The sequence below is a fragment of the Erpetoichthys calabaricus genome, chromosome 1 (genome assembly GCF_900747795.2).
Source record: "Erpetoichthys calabaricus chromosome 1, fErpCal1.3, whole genome shotgun sequence".
NCBI lineage: Eukaryota > Metazoa > Chordata > Cladistia > Polypteriformes > Polypteridae > Erpetoichthys > Erpetoichthys calabaricus.
Genome location: NC_041394.2, coordinates 80,488,579 through 80,505,871, shown reverse-complemented (window position 1 = coordinate 80,505,871; position 17,293 = coordinate 80,488,579).

Genomic DNA, 17,293 nt, shown 5'->3' with positions numbered 1-17,293 from the left:
CTTCAGAGCCCTGAAGATGTTTCCTAAATGTGCATAACTGACAATAGCTTTATATGATCACTCTTGTCACATGCACAGAGTAGAGTGAAATTATTAATTTCATGTGCTCATCAACATGTCACCACCTATGATTATTGTATATATTATTTTCCATTGTCTGGAGTGCTTCAGTAGATGCTCTGGAATTATCACTCCAAAACCTGTGTAATGTGATGATGTGTTTAATGCAGATAGGCAGGCACAGAAGCTGATGGGAGCATGCAGTTCAGAGATTGTATAGGTAGTAGTGAGCATAGACATGATTGAGCTGGCAAAACAAATAAAGTATAAATAACTACTGTAGAAGGCTCAGACCTGCTGCTGAATGATTAACACATTTTGCCAACATCAGAGACACAAAACAAAGAAAACATTATGAAATTGCTAACTTGAAAAAAGGAGTTACTATATAAGCCTTATGGTTAAGTTCACAACATCATGCATCTGGTTTCTTTACCTATATGGACATTCTCCTTGATTTCCACACACTATTTTTGAATTTTAAACTGTTTATATATTATTTTTGCATTATGACAATGGTGTACTGCCAGTCTGGAACATGATTTGTGTGATTTTGTGTTCACATGGAATTTTAGGATGTCAGCATGTTACATTATAAAAATCATCATGCATTGGTTATTTAAGATGGTGGCAATATGAGGTGCAACCTAGCTTTTGGATTTCAACAGAAAATTTTTTAAAAAACTGCTTGTGTTTGATTTTGTTTTTGACTCTTGCTTTGTTTTCTCTTTTTTGGATTGGTCATTTTTCTTAGTTTTCTTTGCAATTCTCTTAAGACAAATCATTATTGACCCTTTGCCTGGATATTGATTTTGAGTCTGTCTTCTCCTTTTCATAAGAAAACAACTATGTTCTTTCCTGATCTAAACCTCACAACAGTTATTTTTGTTCAGGCTGTCTGTCTGTCTGTCTGTCAGTCTGTTCACTACATTTAAATAACTGACAGAAATGAGTGGCTGAAAAGTCAACAAATGACTGCAAAATAAACACAGTTGGCAAATGTAACACTGATGAAGAACTAAGCTTCAAAAATAGTTTAAAAACAAATTACCAAATGTATTGGAAAGTAACGAATACATAGCAGCAAATTGCCAAAAAAAATCTAAAAACTGGCTTTTCTAAGAGAACTAGAAGAACTGACAATCTCACCATGCAGCCAGACCTCTGTTATCACTGCGCCTAAATGGAAATTTAGAAACATTAAAAACACAGCAACATAATTCAAATTTAATTCATTTTATCAAATTTAAACACAGAATTTAAAAAAATCAAAATTCTAAATCTCAGAAATCAAAATACAACACTCTGGAAAAAACAAAATAAAAAAAAAGTTTCAGAGAAAGAAAAATCTAAGGATATATAGCATAGAATATGATATTTTACACAGTAAATGGAAAATCAGAACCAACGTACAAAAGCCAGTACTGCCAAAATCATAAAGTCTAACATCTTAAACAAGCCAAAGGTCAAATATAAGAAGTACCAGGACCCACTGTTATTATTCAACTAGGTTTCCATCACTGACTGGTGTTCATATTCCTTTTTATGACTTTTTGCTCATGTCTGATTCATTTGTTTGTGTTAATATTGTTACTTATGTAAATTATTTGCATTATTCTGTATTTTTACAAATTGTGTGTATTATTTGACTTCTATGTGTCTGCGCTTGTTCAGTTATGTTCCTAGTATTTTGTGGGCGGCTCCCCAGTCCTAAAGGGATTGCCCTCAACCCTATAAAGGCTGAGGAAGTTTACAGTCCCCTACAGTTCATTGTATGTACTGGATGTTGGTGAATTCTCTATGATTTTTGCCATCCGTTCTTTGATGAACTGAATTTTGACCTCTTTGCTCTGCTTTTGACCTTTTTTTGAATCTGAGATTTTGGGATTGGTTTGCCCCGAACTGCATGTTTTTAAAGCAACTACTTCTGTTCCATTTGTGCTCCTCAGAGCTTATTTTGTTACAGAGCATTTTGTAAATAAATATTTTACTTTACATTCTTTGTTGGCCTTTTGTCATATAAACCAAAGGTTGTTAGACCCTTTAATTTGTGAGGCTTTTTTCAACAGTATTTGTAATTTAGTGCTAAGGGACCCCTTATTTTAAAACAGAATGTACTGCCTTTAAACAAATAAAACATTTCCCCTTGGTAGCAGCAGTATGCAAATGGAACTGGATTTTTTAGAAATCTTTGGATTCTGTGGAGGACTATTTCCAAGGTTAATATGATGCCCTAAATAATTGACTGTCTCTGACTGTATGCTTACGTAGATTTACAGGAAATCAATGATAAATTGATTGAGCCCACATCTTTTACTACACGAATACATGTTTTGGAAGATGATGATAATTTCTATGACCTGGATGAAGACATTGCAATTGCTCAAGGTAGTGTAGAATATCTTTTGGTGTGGTTTCCTGTGTTTGTTGAATGGACAAAGTGTTAAATTGTATTGTATTTAAATAATCATGACAGTGTTGATGCAGTGAGATATACACATTCACACAGCCTTTAAATTGCATGACAGAAAGTTCATACAATTGTCGTTTAAAGGGTGCTATTCTTCAAATCCCAAGGCAAAACTGAAATGTTCAGGCTGCACATGTGGGCAAAGTTATGTCAAAACATTGATTTCAGAGGGTCTCCCCAAACAACTCGGAAACAGGCTAGTGGCTCCAGGTGCAAAGAAAATCTAACAAACAAAAATAAATATCCTTCTGCATAACAAATTGTATTAAGCATATCTTGGAAACTGGAAACAAAATGATGGCTAAGTCATGCTTACTACTAAACATTTTAACAATAAGTTAAATTCTTGAGGTGAATTTATTACTTATTTATTTTTTACAAAACAACGCCACCTGTTGAGAATGGGAACAGTACCACATTTTCCCTAATGCAGATGCACCACTGGTACTCATAGAAAAATTCACACAAACACAGGGAGAACACGCAGACTCCAAACAGGCAGTGACTAGACTGGAGTCTGAACACGGGGTTCTTGAGTTGAAAGGCTGTGTTGCCAAGTGGTGGTCCCATTTTGTGGGTGCTTCATGCATGAGATTAGGAGAGCGTTCAGAATCACCATGGTAAATACATTCAAATGCAGTGACTTTACAACCACTAGAGTTCAATACAAAGGAAAATATATGTCATATAATAATAAAATGAGTAATTGTGATCCACCAGTAGTAGATTTTCATAAAGTACATGACACAGCAAATTAAAAAAAGAACTAGCATTACTGTGCCACATGTTCATGAGTCCACAACCCAAGAGGTCCCTGAGGGGTAAATGGAAACCAACTAAGTGTTGGGTGAGCTCAATGAAGTGCTCACGCAGTGTAGATTTTGTCCTGCTAGCACCTTCTAGAAAATCTTAACATTACTTAGAGCACATTAGAAAAGCTGCATTTGGCATTTACCCCTTGTCTTTTCTCAAGAGTTTATTTATTTTTAGTGCTCACTATCAGATGTGCTCTATGGATTGAGTGTTACTAGCTCGCTTGTGCATTTCTGTCTGTCGTAGTTAAAGTGTTGCAATCTGTTCTCTCTGATGAGAAGATAAAAGAGCAGCAGTAATTAGTGTGAAGCCAGCCACATTCGGGAGAAGTTATTGAATTTAAATAAGATGATAAAAGTTGGCCCTGCTGTCAGGATGCAGTTCTGGGCTCAAGTGGTTAGATGGTTCCTTCAGTTTTGTCAGAATAACATCTGGAAATTAAAAGATGAGCAAACAGACAGGGTTACATAAATAATCAGTTGTTGGAAATGATTATATAAGAAATTCATGAATATGACTGACTAAAGCTTTTTATAAAGAGCCTGAGAAAAATGGCAACTGCTCAGTCACTGCTTGGTTGTACTACAAATGACTGGCAGTTTCCATTCTGTAAGAACCTATTCATAAGTCACTCATTTTCAAATCTGCTTAACACCATGAAGGAAAAAAGTAGACCAGAGCCTACCCTGGGAGAACTGGGTGTAATGCAGGAGCCAGTCTTGGATGGGGTGCCAGTCCAGTACAGGACACATTTAAGCACACAGCTACACGCACTTAATCAGGGCTGGCATGGAGTTGTCATTTCACCTGTCATGCATGTCAAAGGGATGTAAGAGGAAAACACATTTACAACCTATTTTTAACAAAATGAGGTTGTAAATCCAGAACAGCCACATGCATCAGATGTCTCCTTGGTTTCAAATTATACAGAACTGCTATTCTACAATCAGCCCAACCGTCACATTGCTTCTTTCTTCTTTATTGATCTGGATGAACTCAATAATGGACAGTCATCCTGTCCAGGGTGTCCATACACCATAACCTTGATGCTTCAGCAATCACTGTGTTTATAAAGTGAATAGACAAGAGAAGGGCATGTTGTGCAAATGGCTGTGGCAATACCACTACCACTTTTCTCAGTTTCCTAACTAGCTTTCTCCTGGCAGACATGAGACATGACAGAAGTGCTGTCCTTAAAGCCTGATTTTAGATTTGATTCTTGTTTGTCACTTCGTAAGTCACCCACCCTATCGCCTTGAACATTCGCCTGGACCGTTTTGTCAGTGTATTGTTAGGCTACCCAGGGAGCAGCTGGCCAGCCAGTTGGCCTGAGCCTTGATTTTTGCTTCATTGTTGTCACTAAGTTGCTGGCATCAGTGGTACATTTCTAATTTCCTAATTCTGCTTTTGGCTAAACTAATATATTGGCTGCTGTTTATGTAGGCAGCAACCTGAGCTTATTTTCTGTGAGGACTGCTACAAAAATGTAGGTTATTGTAACAAAATGTAAATCTAGTCTCAAATAAGGGTCTCCCTATATTTCTGTTTTGTTGACTGCTCTTGGGACCTGGGTTCAATACATATCCAGGTCATTCTCTTTATGGGATTTGCACATTCTCCTGGTTAGGTTGTGGGTTTTCTCAACTTACCAAAGTGATGCCATTTAAATTTCCCCAGGACTGTGACTGTGTCATGGAACCTATCATAGCAGCCTACATCTGTAACCTCCTTTTGATTCTTAATTTATAGACAGAACTGAGACTATGGTAATGAACTAGGTTGTAACAAAATTCCATCTTTTATTTCATATCCTGTCTTTCTATAGTGAGCACCATCCCAAAACACTTTACAAGTACTGATATATAGTATAGCTGTTTATTTAGATTTTTGAGAGCTGCAGGACAGTAAGGTTCAGAGGATTGCTCAAAATTACACTCTAAATTGAAGATGCATTCTTACAAATAATGGAGGTAAAGTGGCACGTTACTACTTCCCAAAGAACAATGTTATTCTGGGGAGAGTTTTTTGCATGTGAATCAGGTTCTTTGGGCTTTGAAAAAGGCTCCTATATGTGGAAAAAACAGAACTCTTTTAAAGTATAATAGACTGCCTATTAAGATGCTTGCCACGTCAAAAAAATCCTGAACCTAGCCTGTGTCATTGTATGCAATACACTCCTAAACATAAACATTTTAAATGGCACTATACGGTTCTATGCTGGCTTGTGCAGTTCCCCATTAAGCCATTGCTTGACAAAGCATCATTTCATTCTGAGACAGATTCTTTGCATATGAAGTTAGTTCTTATTGCTTTTAAACACTTCCTAATAAGTAGAAGAATCCTGAAATATTTAATATATGGTAGGCTATCTAAAAGGAAACTAGCAGGTTAAGAAAACATGAACTGTGTGTTATTGATACAGCAGGAGTCTTTTTAGAATCAGGACCCATTGGGACTTCACAAATGTATTACCATTTATTTGTGGTTATTTGCTGTACTGGAGCCTGTTATAGATATAAATAAATAAGGGTTCTTTCTGGAACCTTCATGTGGATAGGTCTTTTGGGAATCAAAAATGATTCCCCTATGGCATTGCTCTGTAGAACCACTATGGCACCCTTATTTTTAAGAGTACAGAGTCCTTTTAATTAATCCAATGATAATTCACAAACTTGTTATCATCAATTCACAGTTAATTATGGAACCTGTAGGCATCCCCTAAAGCAGCCAGAGTCTGGATTAAATGGGCTAGAAAATTACAAGAAATTTTACAAATCAAAAAAGTAAATAAATAAAAGTTCTTTCTGGAACCTTTGTGGTTGGTTCTTTTGGGAACAAAAAATGTTTCCCTAAGGCATCATTCTTAAGAACCACTTTGGCAACTTTATTTTTAAGACTATGGGAATAGATTTTCATTATGTGATTTAGTCTAGTTCCTTACCCAATATACCCCATTGTCTCACAGTTCTGTGAGACGGTACATGCCTGAGTTTACTTTAACCTAAGTCAGAGCAACAGATACAAGAAATGACAGAGAAGCCCTGGTGTTCATCATCAACCTACAGATTATTTTTAAAAGCTGCAAACTTCTCCACTGCATAAAGCATCACAGGCAGTTGCAGTCTTCGATATGTAAGCCTGGGTGCTGCTCCAATAATTGCCCTTGAGTAATCTGCTTGGCTGACAGTATACAGTATATATATATATAAAAAAAAAAACTTTCAGAATTTTCCCAATGACAGTCCTTTTTGCCATTTTAGGAGCGAAGGAGAGCTGAGCTGGTCGAAATGCCTGTCCCCCAGGTCACTCCCTTAAGAATGCACTCTCTAGTGGCATCCTGCGGCAAGAACAACACTTAACAACCTCGGATGCTTAAAGGAATTTGAGGACCAACAGGTAATTGCAGCCCACGGTAACTATTAAGTCAACGCCCCAACATCATGTAACGCCCAGAATGTCAGTCACAAAACGCCGACTGCATGCCAGGTTTGGAAAGATTAGTTTTATGGGAGGGTTAAAGGAGAGTTTTGTGACTGACGTGTTGGGCTATACTCTACTTAGTAGGTACCGCAGGCTACAATTAGACCCATCTTCTGAAGACTGTAAATTACCTCCTCAGTCTCATGACACGCCCCTCAGATTCCCATTTGGCCACACCCACACAACAAGCCACCGCCCCACTGGCGTTCTATCCGCTGTGACTGGAGTTTTCTGAAAAGCGTCTGTTACAATTCCTATCCACTACATGTCATCATCACCTAATTGCTGGTTTATTATCAGTTTATCAATTTTGGCTTATTTGTGGTTCTATACAGCTCCAAAGACTGAGTTTAAAAGCTTAGTCTATTCTCTGTGTCGGTTGGAGTTGACAGCTTTCCACTCAATTCGGCCTGAGATTTGAGCTACGTACTTCTTAATCTCCCATCTTGAAGTCCTACTTACCCTTGAAAAAGGGCTTGGACGCCGCTAATGAGATTTGTGGATAATTATCACAGACATTAGAACCATTGTTAAACAGATTACTGCTTACTAATCGACTCCCTTAAGAGAGCTTCAATGAAAACTTAAGAGTGCGACGACTGAGTTTCAAATGATACGTTTCGTTATCCATTTGTCGTCCAGTCCATGGATTTTCAAAACCAGGATTTCCCATTACGGAGTGCCAATGTCTAAGCATCAGTTCAGTTAGGTGCACATGTTTGGGGTCTGAAAGAACTACCGCTTTGACGTAGTGGTGCAGCGGGTTTGGGGATTTGAGCCTCCATCAAGCTATATTTTATGATAGATCTGATTACATAATTCATAATCATAATTCATGAATCTTCTCACCTGGAAAAATTAACAATTTGCCACGCCCCTGCTATAGGGCTCTTAATTAATCGACGGGAAGATTGTTAAAGATTCATATAGACCGCATCAAGAATATTAAAACCACCGTAAGAACCTTAAAGTAATAATATATAGACTGAAAGCAAAAAAAGAAGAAACGATTTCTGTTACTTCATTTTTACTCCCCCCAACCAGAATGAAACCCTCTTTTCAGCATGGCAAGTTCCTGTGCTTCAAATCTTCACACTCATTAACACAATCACAGATTTTTCGTCTGTTTTTCTGGCTATTTATTGCATATCTCCCTGTACTTACCGTTTGAACACCAAGGCATACAATTCTCACTTTCTGATTTCCAATGAAATCATTTTTGCAGCATTTCTACGTGCGGATCTGATGTGTTGCGTGGGATGTTGGGTGGTTCTCAAATCAAACTAAGATGCATGCAGAAATCATTGGCGACCATTTTTCCTTTATAAATATTAAACAATATCTCACTTGCGTGTTTAAATTCTCTGATTGCCTAGCTGTTTGCTCTCTTGAGAAAGCGCGAGATTGCCATTTTGTCAGAACGACTCTGTTCGGCAGCGCGGATAATGTGAAAGGCTGAATTAAAAATGGCCTGGGCACACAGCGGCACCTTTTCATTTAGGGATCAAATTGCTTGTCAAGAGAATTATGCTAAACTATATCCAAATTGAATAAATGTTTTATGTGTCTACGGAAATGCATCTTTTAAAAATGAATAAAAAAGAAGCATCTGCCAGGAACAAAAGTTACACTTTTCCGTACAAATATGCAACCAGAATGGAGAACTACCATAACGGCAGAATTTATTATGCATGACAGTAACTCAGAGTGCTTTAAAATAACAACAGCTAAATATATTTATCTATCCCACTTACTACTAACACGTTTACTAATGGTGAAGGGACTCGCGCTTGGCCATTTCCATTATCAAAGACTACAACTTGACATCGTCCCGCGACCCCAGAAAAGAAGGAACGAATACATGAATTACCGCACCGACAAACGTGCAGAAGAATGAATGGAAATAACAACGCTGTTTGGTGAGGAAACAACAGAAAAAATACAACGGAGACGAAATGTCACTTCAAGGAGTTCTGTGATAACTTGGAGACCTGCCGTCTGAAATTATTTACTCATAACACTTTTATACAAAGAATTCTTCAAGAGGTAGCATGGTGGCACAGTGTTTGGCGCTGTTGTATCACAGCACACTCTTAAAAATAAAGGTGCATGAGCGGTTCTTCTTTGCGATGCCATAAGACCCATCTAATTGAAGGTTTCTGAACCTTTATTCGCTCCACACAATATCTTTGATTATATAGTAACAGATTTGTGAAATACTAACGGGGCCTGATTTTAAAATGACTCTTGCTGCATATGTGGAGCTAGCTCCAGGTTTTCTTAATCTGTTAGTAGCATAACATATATCAAAATTTTCCATTATTTTCCCTGGATATTATGAGTTTTTTCAAAGTGCAAGGAACCAACTTCATGTGCAAATAACTCTTCACAGAATAAAATTGTACTTTGTCAAGCAATTGTTTTACAAGTGAACACACCCTAGTAAGGAACCATAAAATGCCAATACTTTTAAAAATGCACTTAGGTAAAATTCTGGCTTGCTGTACGGAGCTTGCATGTTCTTCTGAAGTATTTATCATACTTCCTCCTATAAGGACAAATAAAGTTCTATCTATCTATCTATCTATCTATCTATCTATCTATCTATCTATCTATCGATAGATATATCTATCTATCTATTGGCAATCCCTGTTTTCCTCCCAATTGACTGGGTTGAACAGATCCTGTATAAATAACTGTGGGTATGTTGCTTTGTCCAGGGCTGGCTCCTGCCATGGGGATAAACTGCAAGCTTGGGTCTAAGGTGGTATGCCTAATCATGGATGGATAGGTGGATGGATGGCAAAACCAGTTATTGAATGGTGTCTTCATGCTCTCCTGAAACTGGTTAACACTCTTATTTAATGTGCATTATCAGTTACCATCAGTCTAACAAAAGTAAGACAGAACATCATCAACAATTTAATGAGTGAGAACAATGTGCATTTCTGCTATGTGCACAATATGTTTTAGTCTGAAGGCTGAACTAACAAATCCAAGGCTATTTGTTTCCCAGAAGCAACCCTCCATCCAATCACTCATTTTCATTTAGAGACAGTGCAAGCAGGAAAAAGTGTAACCAAAGACACAAAGCCCAACACATAAACTGAACTAATAATACAAATACACATAGAGAATTCTTGAAACTCTAAACCGAAAAAGCAAACTGTCATATGCAAGATTCTGCTTTCGTATCCACAAACTTAGACATCCTAAATACTGGGGTGTCTTTAACGTCACTCACTACTATAGTTGGTCACCACATGACAGCCACCAGAAAGAAACTCTACAAAATGGTAACACCCAGTGAACAAGATCATTGAAGAAAATAATAGAGATTAAAACTTAATCAAGAACTGTGAATCAAAATGAAAATAAAAAATAAGTACATTAGCATGTAGCATGTCCCCAAACCCCAGAATCATAACTTTACCTCAGGTCAAATGACTGATGTTGTCGTACATTTGATAAAAACAATGGGTGGTACACCTGGCTCTACAACTGACTCCAATTGAAATTGTGCTCTTGGGAATGAAAATAATAAGCATAAAAACTGAAAATGATAGGCACTACATCACCTGCCACATTGCAGTTAGACTGCACATTTTATTTCTCTTGCTGATCCAAAGTTCAGGTCAGGTCAGCTTGGGGAGCATGCACTGGTACAGCACAATGCCGCACCCACCACACAATGAAACAGCTTGGCATCCTGGTGGGTAACAGGTAGACACATGGTCCAGTCCCACTCTCTGGAAATGACCCTCTATCTGCTGGAGTCAGGTGTTACATGTGTGTCCCCATGGCCTGGTGCAGCCACTTGGGTCCTCAACAATGATGATCCTGTGAGCCGGATCACCCTCGGGGAACTGCGCTACATGGCTGTTGTGCCATAACTGATGCTTCCATACAATGCAGGCAATGTGCCTCATTCGGGACTCCATGAGCAACCACTCATTCGACACAAAGTCAAACCAATGGTACCCAAGGATAATCTGAAGAGACAGAGTACCGAAAAAGTCCAGTCTTCATCTCAGGTCACTGGATGGCGTCCATGTCTCACAACCATATAGCAAGACAGGAAGCACCAGGACTCTAAAGACTTGGACCTTTGTCCTTTTGCATAGATATCAGGAGAGCCACACACCCCTTTCCAGCGACCTCATGACCTTCCATGCTCTCCCAATCCATCTATTGACTTCATAGGAAGAGTCACCAGAGACATGAATATCATTGCAGAGGTAAGTAAACCTCTCAAGAAGGTCAACACTCTCTCCACAGAAAGATACACTGCTGATGGCTGTGCCTAAGAGGTAATTAAAAGCCTGGATCTTGGATTTTGTCCAGGACGCTCGCAAGCCCAGATACTCCTTGCTCAGTCTCTTGAGAGCCCCGATCAGAGCCTCCATTGACTCTGCAAAGATCACAGCATCGTCGGAAAAGTCAAGATCAGTAAATCTTTCTTCACCAACAAATGCCCCACAGCTGCTGGACCCCAATCCTTGCCCAAGACCTTGCCCAACACCCAGTCCACGCAAGCATTGAACAGAGCAGGAGCTAAACACACCCTTGACAAACTCCAGAATCAACTGGGAAAAATGCAGAGGTTCTGCCTCCACTCTGCACATCACTCACAGTACCAGTGTACAGTCCAGCCATGATATCCAGCAACCTTGAGGGTATCCTGCGAAGTCTCAGGATGTCCCACAGGGCAGCTTAATCAATCCAAAGATTAATATTTATTTAAAATGAATTCATAAAGATGTTTAGATAAATGGATAAGCTGGAGATCCATCCATTTTCCAACCCGCTAAATCCGAACACAGGGTCACGGGGGTCTGCTGGAGCCAATCCCAGCCAACACAGGGCACAAAGCAGGAACCAATCCCAGGCAGGGTGCCAACCCACCGCAGTGAGCTGGAGATCCAGTGACCTAATATCCCTTTTTGTGGACTACGGCAATGTGTCTATTGGAGCTCCTCATCTTGAAAGAAACAGGACAGGAAGCAATATAACATCGTAGATAGGCAAAGAACACTCAACAATTCTGTTTTGTAGTGAATTTGCTGGGCACTGTTTTCCCAAAATACTGTATGATTCAAGGTAACAATTTTTCACTGCCTACATGTCCATGCCCTCATTCCCTGTGCTCTTTCCAACACTAGATCTCTAATTAAGGCTACATGTGTTGATGTCTTTAAGGAGTGAGAACCTACCAAAGTTCATTTTTCAACGTGTAGTCAAAAAAAAGTATGTCATGTTTTTCAGATAGTCCCAGGTACCCATCAGTATTCCATCATGGTGATGCCTTCATATTTTTCTTCACATTTGTTTGCTAAAACAAAATTACCCTGGGAACAGTGTGACATAACACATTTTGCTGGTTTTGCCACTGAAGTACCTGCTAAGTGGGTGGCAACCATTACTACCCTGTTAAAAATCATTCATATCTCTTCCTGCAGCCATGCTGATTTATAATTCAGACCTCAAAGAGCTTGTTGACTATACTCAGTAAAGATAATGAGAAGCCTACTGGGAAGAGATCTTAACATTTCATACCTTAGTTGCTTGTGTGTGGTTACGATATACTTTCCATGCATTTTGTATGACCTTCCACATTTCTGATGGATTTGTTTTCCTTTATGTGCACAACCATTTAGATGAAACAGAAACTGAGAGTTCGTATACTGAGATGCATTGCTGAAGAAAAGCCATAGTTTCTCATTACAGAATAAAAGCCATCTGTCTGAAAATTCCCTTGTTAGAGTTGAGTTTCCTCTTTAACAATGTAAAAAATAAAAATGAGACAATGAAACATTTAATTTATACTGTAGAAGCTTGGTAGCCAAAGAAAAAGAACAAAGTTCAAATCACAGAAACCTAATAGAATTCAGAAAAAATCAGAGCAACAAAATGTTTTCAAAGCTTTCATTTGAAAAAAAAAATCTTTCTCAAATATGTGATTTTTAAAAACTTTGCTTAGACATACAAATAAAAGTATAAGCAATTAGAGATGAAACCCAGTTTCCCATGGCAGACTATGCTCCCATGGTAGATCGTACCTACTACACTGCTAGCAAGGGCTGACACTCTGCATTAAATGGTCGATGTATTATCACATCAGATCCTTTTGCCAAGATAGCCAATAAAGTGTTGAACCATGTTAAATTCACTTAAGAATGTTAGCCCAAAAATGAAAAAAGAACTAAAAAGTGTCAGAACAAATTGAGTCATCCTGATGACACGTCTTTGAACTGTTATAAGCATGTAAACATGAAGATGACATGCAAATTATGCACAGAATACTGTTAGTCTATCTAAATGTTACTCATATAATCTTCTTGTGAAAGACTGCTGTTGGAACATCAGTTTTTAAATGGTGACGGTGCACAAGTGGCTTGGTAACAACCAAGGAACCCTTCTTAGATGACATTATTAAACTGATGATGACTGTGAAAATAAAAACGAACTTAGTGATTTAATAAAACTTTCATTGCCTTTATGGTGATTTTTTTCAAACTATTCCTCCTGGACCTGAGGTTCATTGACTGCCATCCTAGTGTCTATGCTTCAAAATAAGCTTTCCCTGAGAGGCTTACGAGTGTGATCTCTCAGTAATTGGGGCACAGCTTGGTCTATTTCTTTTTAAAAATGGAGAATATGTCCTCAGTCTGCCAGTCTCACTGTAATGTCAAATTATTAGAGATGCAGCAAGAGCATGGGGTTCTAGAGCCTCAGTTGTGTGCCATTTGGCCCTTATATTTGCACAACAAGAATTGTGCACACATACTGTAATTTACATTAAGTGGAATCAAGGGTTTTTTGGGGAGTTTTTCCTTGTTAGAGAGTCAAGGCTGGGGGGCTGTCAAGAGGCAGGGCCTGTTAAACCCCATTGCGGCACTTCCTGTGTGATTTTGGGCTATACAAAAATAAACTGTATTGTATTGTATTGTACTGTATTGTCCCCTTTGTTCCAATTTTAATGGACAGTACTACTACAATGGTAATAACAGCAAAAGTTTTTAAGGGTTTAGAAGATGAGACTGAGTCAAAGTACAAAGCAAAATCAAAAAGAAAATCATCAGAGCCCAGAAGGAAAGACAGAAACTGTAGTCGAAAAGATGTGTCGAAAGCCAGAGAAAAAAAATAATTAATAAATAATTTAAGATTGTTTTTAAGTTGATATCTGCAATCTCTGATAGAGATCAGATGAAAACAGTGACCTATTACAGTATCCCATCTTGTAAAGAAGTCAGGTGTCACTGGATACTGGAGCATTGCTATAGAAACTATTAAATAACTCCCAAAAATTGTGGCACCTGTTAAAAACAAACTGATGATACAGATAACAGAAAACAAAAATACTAAATCAAAAGTACACTTAGAACAAAATAATAAAAGTATTCTGTATGTATTTAAACCCATACGGGGTTTAACAAAGTAGTGAAAAAAACAGAAGAAAATGAGAAAAAATAATTCAGGAAGTTTGGTTCCTGCCTTGTGCCCTGTGTTGGCTGGGATTGGCTCCAGCAGACACCCATGACCCTGTGTTCGGATTCAGTGGGTTGGAAAATGGATGGATGGAATTCAGGAAGTATCATATAACATGGATGGGGTATCAGGCTAGAGCTAGAGTACAGTGAATAAACTGGTAATGTCTTGGTCTCATCTCTTCCCCTTGAAGTATGGTTAGCATGATAATTAGTCCCCCAAGATCTAAGGTCATGACCCTCTTCTAGAAAAGAGTGAGTTGTTTGCCGCAGATGAGGAGAGAGAATTTGCCTCAAAGGAACTGAAGTACTTTGAGGTGTTGCAAAATGATAGCAGCACTGTGATGTGGTACTGAAGGCACAGCTAAGTCCTTGAAAAAAAAATGTGATTCATCCATCAGTCTATGTCAATATCCTCACCTACACCCTTAAAAATAATGGTTCCATAATGGCATTTTACTGGGTTGTGCGGTGCCTCATGGAACCATTGCTTGAAAAAGAACCATTTAAATCTGGGAAGGGCTCTTTGCTTATTATTTTTTTTTGGCTTTAGTAGGTTCTTAATATGTAGACAAAACAAACCTGACTGAGCCTGTGCGATTACATGACTATTTATGGAATCAGTTATGGATCAAATAAAATAAATAAAGGTTCTTTCTGGAACTTTCATGTGCGTGGTTCTTTTGGGATCCAAAAATGGTTCTCCTATGGCATCAGCCTCAAAAACCACCTTGGCACCTTTATTTTTAAAGATGTATGGTTATGAGGATGGATACTGCAAAATGAGGTTCCTGCACAGGACTTCTGGGCTTACGTTGTCTGATTGGGTGCAAAGCTCAGCAATAAAGGAAGAATTCTGAGTAGAATCATTTCCTTTGCAGAATGACAGGAGCCAAAATGGTTTGGACAATTAGTGAGGGTACCCCGGGAACCTTAATCATAATCAGCAGAGATTTGGGCATGTAAATTCTGTTAGGGGTATATTAGAATTTTCCTATATAGGTGCAAACTTCTCTAAAGTTAACATTAACTTACTAATAATATTTGTCTCTTCTTTGCTAATAACTAGTGAACATATAAATGTATGTGTCTTTCCAATCAGAAAAAAAAGCAGTCAAGCAATAGAATGCTCATGCCTGGTCTGTCTTGATTTAAATTAGGTCATTGTGATACCCTCTGATATTGTCATCATCTGACAAAATACATGAGACTTAAAATCTAAATAAAATGAGAGCCATACAATTGCTATGGGCTGCCTAAATTGACACGGCAACACCTCATGTTTAGAATCAAATGGCTTTGAGGTAAAAAAGGACAGGCCACAATAACATAGACAGAACATGAATACTACACACACTGTACAACTTGAAGTGCACACTGCAAACCCAGTAGTAGTAATCATCTGGCCAGGTGTTCAATGGGAGCAAATGATACTGGAATTTTTGTACTTCTTCTCTGTAGTGACCTGCATTGACTTGACTGGAAAAAACTTGTACAGGAAGTGCAAATGTGTAATTTAAAATAACAACAAGTAGCAATCCTCATTTTAATACAGGTAATAACATTCATGCCCCATTGCTAAACTGGAAAGTTCAGGTTGCACATGCACACACACACACACACAAATGTAAACCAAGAACACTACAGGGCTAAATAGTCCAGCCCCATAGCTTGAAACAGGCATGCAGCACCCAGCACAAACACAATTTTACATACCGTAATAAGTAGTATCTTTCTAGACAAGTAATTACATTGAACATATGATTAAAAAAATGCTTAAGAAGAGAAAGCTCTGAGGGATGCTTATTAGCCATTTTACACAACAGCTGGTGAGGCTGTGCTGCACTGGCCCTTAATGTAGAAATGCCAATGTTCAAGATGATTTAAAGACATGGTTTACTGGGAGAACACTCAAGACATGCTGGGATGATTAAATCCCACTTTTTGATTGGGAGTGACTGGAAAGAAGGAGCTTGATCTTCTAATGGGATTATGGAGGGCAGGTTTGATGAATGGCCTTTAAATGGAGATGAAAAGAGAAAGTCCTACATATTTACAGGTTTCTAAGATTATTGATGAATTTACTATTAACATAAATTTACATTTGATCCAACAGAAATCCATCCTTCCAACTCAAGCAAACACTGTCTTTATTTTAAAGAATTTAAGCAAATATTTATTTAGATCTATAAACAAGTTACTTCTGCTACTCCCAGAATTATCCACGGGCTAACCTGGTCTACAACACAGGGCACCTCAAGCTACATGGGCCCCAAAATTGATCAAGATGTGTGAAAACATATCATTCTTTGTTTTCCAAAGAAATATTCTTGCCGCAAGAATGGCTGAATGAGTCCTTTCAACAGTTAATCTTGAGATAGCTTCATCCACCGCTAATTGCCTGCACCCTGTCATCCTCATCTCCAGTGAACTGAAGGTAGTGGCTGAAACCAGACATTGACACAATATTTGAGGCAACAGGGCGAGCTGAATACAAGCTATCAGAATGTAAAGTGCAAGAAGAAGAAAGTGATTTGTCATTTTTTAATGACAGTGACAGCGTGATAGATTCTAATTCTAGTGATAGTGAAGCATACAATAATGATGGTAAACTATAATGCTATTTCTGAATGTTGTCATGTAACAAGAGTGTTCAACAATTATTAAAGCTGCTGTTCACTGATCTCCAGGGTGCAAGTCAGATGTAAGGCAAATATGTCTCCTTACAGAACATTGATTTGTTCATAAATGGCAGCATGTAAGATGTAATTGTGACTGAGCACAAAGAACTTGCACAGCAGCACACACACTATTAAAAATTTCTTCTTCTTCTTCTTCTTCTTCAACTTTTTTCCCATTTATAGGTTGCCACAGCATATTACACGTCTCCATCTATCCCTGTCTTTTACATCATTTTCTTCCACACTGACTGCATTCATGTCCTCCCTCACCATATCCATAAACCTTCACTTTTGCCTTCCTC